Genomic DNA, 15,000 nt, shown 5'->3' with positions numbered 1-15,000 from the left:
TCGATCCGCGTTATGTTAAATATTTCAAGGTTCCCGATTCCACAAAATTATAAAAAGTATACGGCTGTGTAGCGGGGATCAGAACGAGTAATTTCATGTATAAAGTTTAATTAAACTCCCAATAGTTTGCCGGGAAACATCGATTCTTCCGATCTAGAAAGAGACAGAGACAGTCGATCCGCGTTATGATAAATATTTCGAGGTTCCCGATTCCACAAAATTATAAAAAGTATACGGCTGTGTAGCGGGGATCAAAACGAGTAATTTCATGTATAAAGTTTAATTAAACTCCCAATAGTTTGCCGGGAAACATCGATTCTTCCGATCTAGAAAGAGACAGAGACAGTCGATCCGCGTTATGATAAATATTTCAAGGTTCCCGATTCCACAAAATTATAAAAAGTATACGGCTGTGTAGCGGGGATCAAAACGAGTAATTTCATGTATAAAGTTTAATTAATCTCCCAATAGTTTGCCGGGAAACATCGATTCTTCCGATCTAGAAAGAGACAGAGACAGTCGATCCGCGTTATGATAAATATTTCGAGGTTCCCGATTCCACAAATTTATAAAAAGTTTACGGCTGTGTAGCGGGGATCAGAACGAGTAATTTCATGTATAAAGTTTAATTAAACTCCCAATAGTTTTCCGGGAAACATCGATTCTTCCGATCTAGAAAGAGACAGAGACAGTCGATCCGCGTTATGATAAATATTTCGAGGTTCCCGATTCCACAAAATTATAAAAAGTATACGGCTGTGTAGCGGGGATCAGAACGAGTAATTTCATGTATAAAGTTTAATTAAACTCCCAATAGTTTTCCGGGAAACATCGATTCTTCCGATCTAGAAAGAGACAGAGACAGTCGATCCGCGTTATGATAAATATTTCGAGGTTCCCGATTCCACAAATTTATAAAAAGTTTACGGCTGTGTAGCGGGGATCAGAACGAGTAATTTCATGTATAAAGTTTAATTAAACTCCCAATAGTTTGCCGGGAAACATCGATTCTTCCGATCTAGAAAGAGACAGAGACAGTCGATCCGCGTTATGATAAATATTTCAAGGTTCCCGATTCCACAAAATTATAAAAAGTATACGGCTGTGTAGCGGGGATCAAAACGAGTAATTTCATGTATAAAGTTTAATTAAACTCCCAATAGTTTGCCGGGAAACATCGATTCTTCCGATCTAGAAAGAGACAGAGACAGTCGATCCGCGTTATGATAAATATTTCGAGGTTCCCGATTCCACAAATTTATAAAAAGTTTACGGCTGTGTAGCGGGGATCAGAACGAGTAATTTCATGTATAAAGTTTAATTAAACTCCCAATAGTTTTCCGGGAAACATCGATTCTTCCGATCTAGAAAGAGACAGAGACAGTCGATCCGCGTTATGATAAATATTTCGAGGTTCCCGATTCCACAAAATTATAAAAAGTATACGGCTGTGTAGCGGGGATCAGAACGAGTAATTTCATGTATAAAGTTTAATTAAACTCCCAATAGTTTGCCGGGAAACATCGATTCTTCCGATCTAGAAAGAGACAGAGACAGTCGATCCGCGTTATGATAAATATTTCGAGGTTCCCGATTCCACAAAATTATAAAAAGTATACGGCTGTGTAGCGGGGATCAGAACGAGTAATTTCATGTATAAAGTTTAATTAAACTCCCAATAGTTTGCCGGGAAACATCGATTATTCCGATCTAGAAAGAGACAGAGACAGTCGATCCGCGTTATGTTAAATATTTCAAGGTTCCCGATTCCACAAAATTATAAAAAGTATACGGCTGTGTAGCGGGGATCAGAACGAGTAATTTCATGTATAAAGTTTAATTAAACTCCCAATAGTTTGCCGGGAAACATCGATTCTTCCGATCTAGAAAGAGACAGAGACAGTCGATCCGCGTTATGATAAATATTTCGAGGTTCCCGATTCCACAAAATTATAAAAAGTATACGGCTGTGTAGCGGGGATCAAAACGAGTAATTTCATGTATAAAGTTTAATTAAACTTCCAATAGTTTGTCGGGAAACATCGATAGTTCGATCGCGCGAGAGAGACAGAGAAACGAACAGACTTCTTTTCGATTTACGGCTAAAATAAATTTTTCTAATTTTTTTCAATAACATATTCCTGCTAAAATAACTTTTTTACATAGGGATTAAGCATTTAGAACGATACATTGTTTAAAATAAGGGCACTTTACTCTTGACATTTTACGGTTTTTTCAATTTTCTGAAAAATCCTATCATTAGATTTTTTTAAAAATACGATATTCTTGCTTAACTAACGTTTCTACATAGGGATTAAGCATTTAGAACGAAATCTAATGTCAGAAAATGGCACTTTACTCTTGACATTTTTCGGTTTTTTCAATTTTCTGGAAAATCCTATCATTAGATTTTTTTAAAAATACGATATTCTTGCTTAACTAACGTTTTTACATAGGGATTAAGCATTTAGAACGAAATCTAATGTAGGAAAATGGTACTTTACTCTTGATCGGTACGTTGGGACTTTGAAAATATTCGGGCGTTCCAATCGCTCGTCTGTTGCATCATAGCGCGTCTCGGCGCAATCGACCGATTCGCTCGATCCATTATTTTCGATTTACGGCTAAAATAAATTTTTCTAATTTTTTTCAATAACATATTCCTGCTTAAATAACTTTTTTACATAGGGATTAAGCATTTAGAACGATACATTGTTTAAAATAAGGGCACTTTACTCTTGACATTTTACGGTTTTTTCAATTTTCTGAAAAATCCTATCATTAGATTTTTTTAAAAATACGATATTCTTGCTTAACTAACGTTTCTACATAGGGATTAAGCATTTAGAACGAAATCTAATGTCAGAAAATGGCACTTTACTCTTGACATTTTTCGGTTTTTTCAATTTTCTGGAAAATCCTATCATTAGATTTTTTTAAAAATACGATATTCTTGCTTAACTAACGTTTTTACATAGGGATTAAGCATTTAGAACGAAATCTAATGTAGGAAAATGGTACTTTACTCTTGATCGGTACGTTGGGACTTTGAAAATATTCGGGCGTACGCGGCGCGCTCGGCGCTTCGAACAGCTCCGGTGTCCCCATTATTTTCGATTTACGGCTAAAATAAATTTTTCTAATTTTTTTCAATAACATATTCCTGCTAAAATAACTTTTTTACATAGGGATTAAGCATTTAGAACGATACATTGTGTAAAATAAGGGCACTTTACTCTTGACATTTTACGGTTTTTTCAATTTTCTGAAAAATCCTATCATTAGATTTTTTTAAAAATACGATATTCTTGCTTAACTAACGTTTCTACATAGGGATTAAGCATTTAGAACGAAATCTAATGTAGGAAAATGGTACTTTACTCTTGATCGGTACGTTGGGACTTTGAAAATATTCGGGGGTTCCAATCGCTCGTCTGTTGCATCATAGCGCGTCTCGGCGCAATCGACCGATTCGCTCGATCCATTATTTTCGATTTACGGCTAAAATAAATTTTTCTAATTTTTTTCAATAACATATTCCTGCTTAAATAACTTTTTTACATAGGGATTAAGCATTTAGAACGATACATTGTTTAAAATAAGGGCACTTTACTCTTGACATTTTACGGTTTTTTCAATTTTCTGAAAAATCCTATCATTAGATTTTTTTAAAAATACGATATTCTTGCTTAACTAACGTTTCTACATAGGGATTAAGCATTTAGAACGAAATCTAATGTCAGAAAATGGCACTTTACTCTTGACATTTTTCGGTTTTTTCAATTTTCTGGGAAATCCTATCATTAGATTTTTTTAAAAATACGATATTCTTGCTTAACTAACGTTTTTACATAGGGATTAAGCATTTAGAACGAAATCTAATGTAGGAAAATGGTACTTTACTCTTGATCGGTACGTTGGGACTTTGAAAATATTCGGGCGTTCCAATCGCTCGTCTGTTGCATCATAGCGCGTCTCGGCGCAATCGACCGATTCGCTCGATCCATTATTTTCGATTTACGGCTAAAATAAATTTTTCTAATTTTTTTCAATAACATATTCCTGCTAAAATAACTTTTTTACATAGGGATTAAGCATTTAGAACGATACATTGTTTAAAATAAGGGCACTTTACTCTTGACATTTTACGGTTTTTTCAATTTTCTGAAAAATCCTATCATTAGATTTTTTTAAAAATACGATATTCTTGCTTAACTAACGTTTCTACATAGGGATTAAGCATTTAGAACGAAATCTAATGTCAGAAAATGGCACTTTACTCTTGACATTTTTCGGTTTTTTCAATTTTCTGGAAAATCCTATCATTAGATTTTTTTAAAAATACGATATTCTTGCTTAACTAACGTTTTTACATAGGGATTAAGCATTTAGAACGAAATCTAATGTAGGAAAATGGTACTTTACTCTTGATCGGTACGTTGGGACTTTGAAAATATTCGGGCGTTCCAATCGCTCGTCTGTTGCATCATAGCGCGTCTCGGCGCAATCGACCGATTCGCTCGATCCATTATTTTCGATTTACGGCTAAAATAAATTTTTCTAATTTTTTTCAATAACATATTCCTGCTTAAATAACTTTTTTACATAGGGATTAAGCATTTAGAACGATACATTGTTTAAAATAAGGGCACTTTACTCTTGACATTTTACGGTTTTTTCAATTTTCTGAAAAATCCTATCATTAGATTTTTTAAAAATACGATATTCTTGCTTAACTAACGTTTCTACATAGGGATTAAGCATTTAGAACGAAATCTAATGTCAGAAAATGGCACTTTACTCTTGACATTTTTCGGTTTTTTCAATTTTCTGGAAAATCCTATCATTAGATTTTTTTAAAAATACGATATTCTTGCTTAACTAACGTTTTTACATAGGGATTAAGCATTTAGAACGAAATCTAATGTAGGAAAATGGTACTTTACTCTTGATCGGTACGTTGGGACTTTGAAAATATTCGGGCGTTCCAATCGCTCGTCTGTTGCATCATAGCGCGTCTCGGCGCAATCGACCGATTCGCTCGATCCATTATTTTCGATTTACGGCTAAAATAAATTTTTCTAATTTTTTTCAATAACATATTCCTGCTTAAATAACTTTTTTACATAGGGATTAAGCATTTAGAACGATACATTGTTTAAAATAAGGGCACTTTACTCTTGACATTTTACGGTTTTTTCAATTTTCTGAAAAATCCTATCATTAGATTTTTTTAAAAATACGATATTCTTGCTTAACTAACGTTTCTACATAGGGATTAAGCATTTAGAACGAAATCTAATGTCAGAAAATGGCACTTTACTCTTGACATTTTTCGGTTTTTTCAATTTTCTGGAAAATCCTATCATTAGATTTTTTTAAAAATACGATATTCTTGCTTAACTAACGTTTTTACATAGGGATTAAGCATTTAGAACGAAATCTAATGTAGGAAAATGGTACTTTACTCTTGATCGGTACGTTGGGACTTTGAAAATATTCGGGCGTTCCAATCGCTCGTCTGTTGCATCATAGCGCGTCTCGGCGCAATCGACCGATTCGCTCGATCCATTATTTTCGATTTACGGCTAAAATAAATTTTTCTAATTTTTTTCAATAACATATTCCTGCTTAAATAACTTTTTTACATAGGGATTAAGCATTTAGAACGATACATTGTTTAAAATAAGGGCACTTTACTCTTGACATTTTACGGTTTTTTCAATTTTCTGAAAAATCCTATCATTAGATTTTTTTAAAAATACGATATTCTTGCTTAACTAACGTTTCTACATAGGGATTAAGCATTTAGAACGAAATCTAATGTCAGAAAATGGCACTTTACTCTTGACATTTTTCGGTTTTTTCAATTTTCTGGAAAATCCTATCATTAGATTTTTTTAAAAATACGATATTCTTGCTTAACTAACGTTTTTACATAGGGATTAAGCATTTAGAACGAAATCTAATGTAGGAAAATGGTACTTTACTCTTGATCGGTACGTTGGGACTTTGAAAATATTCGGGCGTTCCAATCGCTCGTCTGTTGCATCATAGCGCGTCTCGGCGCAATCGACCGATTCGCTCGATCCATTATTTTCGATTTACGGCTAAAATAAATTTTTCTAATTTTTTTCAATAACATATTCCTGCTTAAATAACTTTTTTACATAGGGATTAAGCATTTAGAACGATACATTGTTTAAAATAAGGGCACTTTACTCTTGACATTTTACGGTTTTTTCAATTTTCTGAAAAATCCTATCATTAGATTTTTTTAAAAATACGATATTCTTGCTTAACTAACGTTTCTACATAGGGATTAAGCATTTAGAACGAAATCTAATGTCAGAAAATGGCACTTTACTCTTGACATTTTTCGGTTTTTTCAATTTTCTGGAAAATCCTATCATTAGATTTTTTTAAAAATACGATATTCTTGCTTAACTAACGTTTTTACATAGGGATTAAGCATTTAGAACGAAATCTAATGTAGGAAAATGGTACTTTACTCTTGATCGGTACGTTGGGACTTTGAAAATATTCGGGCGTACGCGGCGCGCTCGGCGCTTCGAACAGCTCCGGTGTCCCCATTATTTTCGATTTACGGCTAAAATAAATTTTTCTAATTTTTTTCAATAACATATTCCTGCTAAAATAACTTTTTTACATAGGGATTAAGCATTTAGAACGATACATTGTTTAAAATAAGGGCACTTTACTCTTGACATTTTACGGTTTTTTCAATTTTCTGAAAAATCCTATCATTAGATTTTTTTAAAAATACGATATTCTTGCTTAACTAACGTTTTTACATAGGGATTAAGCATTTAGAACGAAATCTAATGTAGGAAAATGGTACTTTACTCTTGATCGGTACGTTGGGACTTTGAAAATATTCGGGCGTTCCAATCGCTCGTCTGTTGCATCATAGCGCGTCTCGGCGCAATCGACCGATTCGCTCGATCCATTATTTTCGATTTACGGCTAAAATAAATTTTTCTAATTTTTTTCAATAACATATTCCTGCTTAAATAACTTTTTTACATAGGGATTAAGCATTTAGAACGATACATTGTTTAAAATAAGGGCACTTTACTCTTGACATTTTACGGTTTTTTCAATTTTCTGAAAAATCCTATCATTAGATTTTTTTAAAAATACGATATTCTTGCTTAACTAACGTTTCTACATAGGGATTAAGCATTTAGAACGAAATCTAATGTCAGAAAATGGCACTTTACTCTTGACATTTTTCGGTTTTTTCAATTTTCTGGAAAATCCTATCATTAGATTTTTTTAAAAATACGATATTCTTGCTTAACTAACGTTTTTACATAGGGATTAAGCATTTAGAACGAAATCTAATGTAGGAAAATGGTACTTTACTCTTGATCGGTACGTTGGGACTTTGAAAATATTCGGGCGTTCCAATCGCTCGTCTGTTGCATCATAGCGCGTCTCGGCGCAATCGACCGATTCGCTCGATCCATTATTTTCGATTTACGGCTAAAATAAATTTTTCTAATTTTTTTCAATAACATATTCCTGCTTAAATAACTTTTTTACATAGGGATTAAGCATTTAGAACGATACATTGTTTAAAATAAGGGCACTTTACTCTTGACATTTTACGGTTTTTTCAATTTTCTGAAAAATCCTATCATTAGATTTTTTTAAAAATACGATATTCTTGCTTAACTAACGTTTCTACATAGGGATTAAGCATTTAGAACGAAATCTAATGTCAGAAAATGGCACTTTACTCTTGACATTTTTCGGTTTTTTCAATTTTCTGGAAAATCCTATCATTAGATTTTTTTAAAAATACGATATTCTTGCTTAACTAACGTTTTTACATAGGGATTAAGCATTTAGAACGAAATCTAATGTAGGAAAATGGTACTTTACTCTTGATCGGTACGTTGGGACTTTGAAAATATTCGGGCGTTCCAATCGCTCGTCTGTTGCATCATAGCGCGTCTCGGCGCAATCGACCGATTCGCTCGATCCATTATTTTCGATTTACGGCTAAAATAAATTTTTCTAATTTTTTTCAATAACATATTCCTGCTTAAATAACTTTTTTACATAGGGATTAAGCATTTAGAACGATACATTGTTTAAAATAAGGGCACTTTACTCTTGACATTTTACGGTTTTTTCAATTTTCTGAAAAATCCTATCATTAGATTTTTTTAAAAATACGATATTCTTGCTTAACTAACGTTTCTACATAGGGATTAAGCATTTAGAACGAAATCTAATGTCAGAAAATGGCACTTTACTCTTGACATTTTTCGGTTTTTTCAATTTTCTGGAAAATCCTATCATTAGATTTTTTTAAAAATACGATATTCTTGCTTAACTAACGTTTTTACATAGGGATTAAGCATTTAGAACGAAATCTAATGTAGGAAAATGGTACTTTACTCTTGATCGGTACGTTGGGACTTTGAAAATATTCGGGCGTTCCAATCGCTCGTCTGTTGCATCATAGCGCGTCTCGGCGCAATCGACCGATTCGCTCGATCCATTATTTTCGATTTACGGCTAAAATAAATTTTTCTAATTTTTTTCAATAACATATTCCTGCTTAAATAACTTTTTTACATAGGGATTAAGCATTTAGAACGATACATTGTTTAAAATAAGGGCACTTTACTCTTGACATTTTACGGTTTTTTCAATTTTCTGAAAAATCCTATCATTAGATTTTTTTAAAAATACGATATTCTTGCTTAACTAACGTTTCTACATAGGGATTAAGCATTTAGAACGAAATCTAATGTCAGAAAATGGCACTTTACTCTTGACATTTTTCGGTTTTTTCAATTTTCTGGAAAATCCTATCATTAGATTTTTTTAAAAATACGATATTCTTGCTTAACTAACGTTTTTACATAGGGATTAAGCATTTAGAACGAAATCTAATGTAGGAAAATGGTACTTTACTCTTGATCGGTACGTTGGGACTTTGAAAATATTCGGGCGTACGCGGCGCGCTCGGCGCTTCGAACAGCTCCGGTGTCCCCATTATTTTCGATTTACGGCTAAAATAAATTTTTCTAATTTTTTTCAATAACATATTCCTGCTAAAATAACTTTTTTACATAGGGATTAAGCATTTAGAACGATACATTGTTTAAAATAAGGGCACTTTACTCTTGACATTTTACGGTTTTTTCAATTTTCTGAAAAATCCTATCATTAGATTTTTTTAAAAATACGATATTCTTGCTTAACTAACGTTTCTACATAGGGATTAAGCATTTAGAACGAAATCTAATGTCAGAAAATGGCACTTTACTCTTGACATTTTTCGGTTTTTTCAATTTTCTGGAAAATCCTATCATTAGATTTTTTTAAAAATACGATATTCTTGCTTAACTAACGTTTTTACATAGGGATTAAGCATTTAGAACGAAATCTAATGTAGGAAAATGGTACTTTACTCTTGATCGGTACGTTGGGACTTAGAAAATATTCGGCCGTACGCGGCGCGTCTCGGCGCTTCGAACAGCTCCGGTGTCCCCATTATTTTCGATTTACGGCTAAAATAAATTTTTCTAATTTTTTTCAATTACATATTCTTGCTTAGATAACTTTTTTACATAGGGATTAAGCATTTAGAACGACATATTGTTTAAAATAATGGTACTTTACTCTTGTGATTTTTCGGTTTTTTTTGATTATTTTGAAAAATAAATTTTTGTAATTTTTTTAAATACGATATTCGTGATCAGTGAACGATTTCACATATGGATTAAGCATTTAGAATCGTGCGGAAGCGTTATTAAAAAAGTTTACTCGATGCGATGGGACTTTGAAAAGTTTGTGAAAATTTTCATATTGGGAAAAAATGTGTAATTTTTTGTCTAGTTTACGGTAATGTAATTTATTTTAATGTTTACTATAAATTTTTTTTTCGTTCGTTCACGCGCTATGTTACAACAGCACGGCCGGGCGGTCTGTTGCCGCGGCGGTTTACACTCATAAGCGCGCGTGCTATTCGGCCGGCGGCGCCGGCGTCCTTGCCGGCCGTTCGGTATCTATAAGAGATACACGGTCCGTGCGAGGCGGACGGAGCAGAGCGGGTTTTGGGCCAATTCTACGATCTCGGTCGAGAAGCTGTCTCAGAGCTCCTTCGGGGCTTCGGTCCTGACTGTTTCGTGCCGTTTACGTTACGGACTTTTCTCCACACAGCGTGGCCACGGGTCGGTGTCTTTGACCGAATGGCCCATATGTGGCAAGCCCTACGGGGTTGGTTACCCGTATGCACTTTGTATGTATACTCGTACTCACTGAGCAATCGACTCTTCTGTCCGAGCGATGGAAAAATTTTTTAAAATGCATCTGTAAGATTTGGAAGCAAATCGTACCAATTGAAAACTGTGGCTAAAATGAATAGCCCAGTGGAGAGAGAAAACTATCAAAAAACTGATTTTTTAAATCAAGAGGTGTCAGAAATCGAAATGCCTAGCGCGAGCGGAAGAACACGCTTTCTCGCCAGTCCAGCATGTGTCCTGTCCGTTCTTCCTCGGCTTGCCGATTTTGCCCAGATCAGAGGTTTCGTGCTTCCGGCGGTCAGAAGATCAGCGTGAGCGTACGCGCTTCCACGACTATGGCATCACCCATGTACTTTTTCCTTTGAATATATTTGAGTACATAAAAAATATTAAAACATATAGAGAGAACTGTGTCTTGGATCTTAAAAATTTGTCAATAGCGATGATATATTATTACTTAATTTGAAGTATTTGTACGTTTTAGCTGGGACGTACATTTATCTTACAAGATGTTAATAGCGAGACTCTTGAAGATAAAATTATCTTGTGATTTTATGAAGGCAAAGATAGAAACGTACGAAGCTGGCGTACGTAGAAAAATGTGATTTTATGATAGAACAAAAATATAATACGTACGTTTTTGGGCGTACGGTAAAATATCTGTATGGTAGAAAAATGAAAGAAATTGAGCGTTAAAGAAGATATGTTACAAGCGCGGAATGTGGCAAAACTTGTACATATTTGAAAGAGAAAAGTGGTGTGTCGACCTGACATATATATATGAAACAGGCGACGATGGAAAAGGATTTAAATTTTGTCCATTTTATATATACATATTGTATAGTTCCCTGGTTGATCCTGCCAGTAGTCATATGCTTGTCTCAAAGATTAAGCCATGCATGTCTCAGTACATGCCGTATTAAGGTGAAACCGCGAATGGCTCATTAAATCAGTTATGGTTTCTTAGATCGTACTAAAATTTACTTGGATAACTGTGGTAATTCTAGAGCTAATACATGCAAAACAGAGTTCCGACCAGAGATGGTAGGAACGCTTTTATTAGATCAAAACCAATCGGTGGCGGGTGTTTACACTCGTCCATCGTTTGCTTTGGTGACTCTGAATAACTTTGTGCTGATCGCATGGTCTTATAGCACCGGCGATGCATCTTTCAAATGTCTGCCTTATCAACTGTCGATGGTAGGTTCTGCGCCTACCATGGTTGTAACGGGTAACGGGGAATCAGGGTTCGATTCCGGAGAGGGAGCCTGAGAAACGGCTACCACATCCAAGGAAGGCAGCAGGCGCGCAAATTACCCACTCCCGGCACGGGGAGGTAGTGACGAAAAATAACGATACGGGACTCATCCGAGGCCCCGTAATCGGAATGAGTACACTTTAAATCCTTTAACGAGGATCCATTGGAGGGCAAGTCTGGTGCCAGCAGCCGCGGTAATTCCAGCTCCAATAGCGTATATTAAAGTTGTTGCGGTTAAAAAGCTCGTAGTTGAATCTGTGTGTCACAGTGTCGGTTCATCGCTCGCGGTGTTTAACTGGCATTATGTGGTACGTCCTACCGGTGGGCTTTGCTCTTCACGGGGCGGTCCAACTAATATCCCATCGCGGTGCTCTTCACTGAGTGTCGAGGTGGGCCGGTACGTTTACTTTGAACAAATTAGAGTGCTCAAAGCAGGCTACCTTCGCCTGAATACTGTGTGCATGGAATAATGGAATAGGACCTCGGTTCTATTTTGTTGGTTTTCGGAACCCCGAGGTAATGATTAATAGGGACAGATGGGGGCATTCGTATTGCGACGTTAGAGGTGAAATTCTTGGATCGTCGCAAGACGGACAGAAGCGAAAGCATTTGCCAAAAATGTTTTCATTAATCAAGAACGAAAGTTAGAGGTTCGAAGGCGATCAGATACCGCCCTAGTTCTAACCATAAACGATGCCAGCTAGCGATCCGCCGAAGTTCCTACGATGACTCGGCGGGCAGCTTCCGGGAAACCAAAGCTTTTGGGTTCCGGGGGAAGTATGGTTGCAAAGCTGAAACTTAAAGGAATTGACGGAAGGGCACCACCAGGAGTGGAGCCTGCGGCTTAATTTGACTCAACACGGGAAACCTCACCAGGCCCGGACACCGGAAGGATTGACAGATTGATAGCTCTTTCTTGATTCGGTGGGTGGTGGTGCATGGCCGTTCTTAGTTGGTGGAGCGATTTGTCTGGTTAATTCCGATAACGAACGAGACTCTAGCCTGCTAAATAGACGTAATTATGGTATCTCGAAGGCTCTCGGCTTCTGCCGGTGGGGTTTTTACTACCAACGTACAAACAAATCTTCTTAGAGGGACAGGCGGCTTCTAGCCGCACGAGATTGAGCAATAACAGGTCTGTGATGCCCTTAGATGTTCTGGGCCGCACGCGCGCTACACTGAAGGAATCAGCGTGTGTTCCCTGGCCGAAAGGCCCGGGTAACCCGCTGAACCTCCTTCGTGCTAGGGATTGGGGCTTGCAATTATTCCCCATGAACGAGGAATTCCCAGTAAGCGCGAGTCATAAGCTCGCGTTGATTACGTCCCTGCCCTTTGTACACACCGCCCGTCGCTACTACCGATTGAATGATTTAGTGAGGTCTTCGGACTGGTGCGCGGCAATGTTTCGGCATTGCCGATGATGCCGGGAAGATGACCAAACTTGATTATTTAGAGGAAGTAAAAGTCGTAACAAGGTTTCCGTAGGTGAACCTGCGGAAGGATCATTACAATGTTCCAATATATCTCAAAGAGAGAGGAGAGGAGGAGAGAAAATGAATTCGATTAGTTTGTGGATAAGAATTCATATAAAAAAAAAAGATATTGTTGAGCCCGCCAGATCATTCGTGCGTGATTTACACGGCCAGACGTGTGTACTACACGTATTAGGCCTTTGATCTGCGTTGCGTAGGCCACAACAAATCTTTCAAAGAGAGAGAGATATATGTGTTGTTGGGGTTTGTGATTATGAAGGTGCCCCAACGCACAAAAATATATAAAAATGTACAAAGTTGGGATGTGGTGTGGTGGAGAAGAGTTGGGCCCGACCAGATCATTCGTGCGTGATTTACACGGCAGACGTGTGTACTACACGTATTAGGCCTTTGATCTGCGTTGCGTAGGCCATCTTCCTTCCAAGACACACACGTGTTGGGGTTTGTGTGATTTTATGATAGTGCCCCAACACGGAAAAATAAGCGTACGAGAAGAGTTGGGCCCGACCAGATCATTCGTGCGTGATTTATACACGGCCAGACGCGTATTATATTACACGTATTAGGCCTTTGATCTGCGTTGCGTAGGCCATCTTCTCGATAGAGAGAAAGCCAATGTATTCTTTTTTCTTTCTTTACACACACACACACAGTTGTAGTAGGACAGGGAGGGATGCGAGCGTGCTAATCACGCTTCCTCAAGTCTTCGCTGTGGTGTGTAAAAAAAAAAGAAAAAAAGGAATCGTTGGGAAAGTCCAAAGGACGAAAATATCGGGCAGTCTGAAGATAACTTAATGCTCGTTTACATTGGTATCAAGAGAGACCGGCTTGTGTAGCTCGTTTCAATGCTGTGTCGTTGTCATTGACACCCTACTCTGTTGCGCGCTAGTGGCAGCATGAGCGTGGGACGTATATATATATATGACACCCAGCTAGAGCCGGCCGTGAGTCCGTCCGGTGTAAATAACGACGAAAGGAGAGAGAAACTTTTCGAATCCAGTATCGGGTTGATAATTGTCCAGTTTGAATATCCATATCCCCGTCGTTTTTGGAGGTGATATACTCTCTGTGTTTCTTCGATAGAAGGCTTTTCAATGTTCTATTCGCTCCGACCGTCGAACTTGCAAGAAAACAGTGGTTTTGGATTTGCTCGTACATATATATATGGTTTCGACGGAAATATCTCGTTCTTTAAGGGACAATTATGTCGTTGTACGACGACTCCCGAATCTCCTTCGCGCGCTGGTTGGAGCTCTTCGGGTATCGGCTTGTTCCGAAATATAACACAAAAATGTGGTGGATAGCAAATACACATTATATTATATATGAGAGAATAAAAGGGAAAAATTACCCTGAACGGTGGATCACTTGGCTCGTGGGTCGATGAAGAACGCAGCTAATTGCGCGTCAACGTGTGAACTGCAGGACACATGAACATCGACATTTCGAACGCACATTGCGGTCCACGGATACAATTCCTGGACCACGCCTGGCTGAGGGTCGTTTACGTACTTATAAACTGCTTGCGTTGATGGCACTTGTTGCCTATATACGTACGAGCGAATGATGGGCGCTTCGTCGGCGTTTGTCGCGGTCCTATGAATATTGAGAAATTTTACGTACGTCTAACAGTCTTCGAGAGAGATGGAAATCGTGTTCGAACTAGCGTGAGTGTGGAAGGCGGTGTCGTGTGTCGTATATGTTTTATATACGTCCGCCCGTCTGAAACACCGCTTCGAAGCGGTGACAAAATCTTTTTCGGGACGATTCGTATCCGTAGAACTATCGAGATTTCACTGGTACATTTTCAACGCGCTCCCGACGTCGCCTGAAATGAAACGAGATGGGTTTAACCCACGAAAGCGTACTACACGAGTCTGTCCTATGTGAAGACTGTGTACAGAGATCGAACGAACGCATGAAAGAAATTGAACGAAAGAACACATAACCCGCAAAAATA

General features: G+C 37.3%; 2 non-coding genes across 2 annotated transcripts; both read left to right on the top strand.

The window, feature by feature from the left end:
- The first annotated feature begins 11,134 nt into the window (after positions 1-11,134).
- Positions 11,135-13,055, top strand: LOC143263690 (small subunit ribosomal RNA). The gene has a single exon (XR_013037052.1). It is a non-coding gene; the product is annotated as a small subunit ribosomal RNA (ribosomal RNA).
- A 1,333-nt stretch (positions 13,056-14,388) lies between these two features.
- On the top strand, positions 14,389-14,543 carry LOC143263689 (5.8S ribosomal RNA). Its single transcript, XR_013037051.1, has one exon. It is a non-coding gene; the product is annotated as a 5.8S ribosomal RNA (ribosomal RNA).
- The last annotated feature ends 457 nt before the right edge of the window (positions 14,544-15,000 follow it).

The sequence above is a fragment of the Megalopta genalis genome, unplaced genomic scaffold, assembly GCF_051020955.1.
Source record: "Megalopta genalis isolate 19385.01 unplaced genomic scaffold, iyMegGena1_principal scaffold1141, whole genome shotgun sequence".
NCBI classification, from domain to species: domain Eukaryota; kingdom Metazoa; phylum Arthropoda; class Insecta; order Hymenoptera; family Halictidae; genus Megalopta; species Megalopta genalis.
The sequence above is the reverse complement of the archived record's forward strand: the minus strand, read 5'-3'. Positions and strand labels throughout refer to the sequence as shown.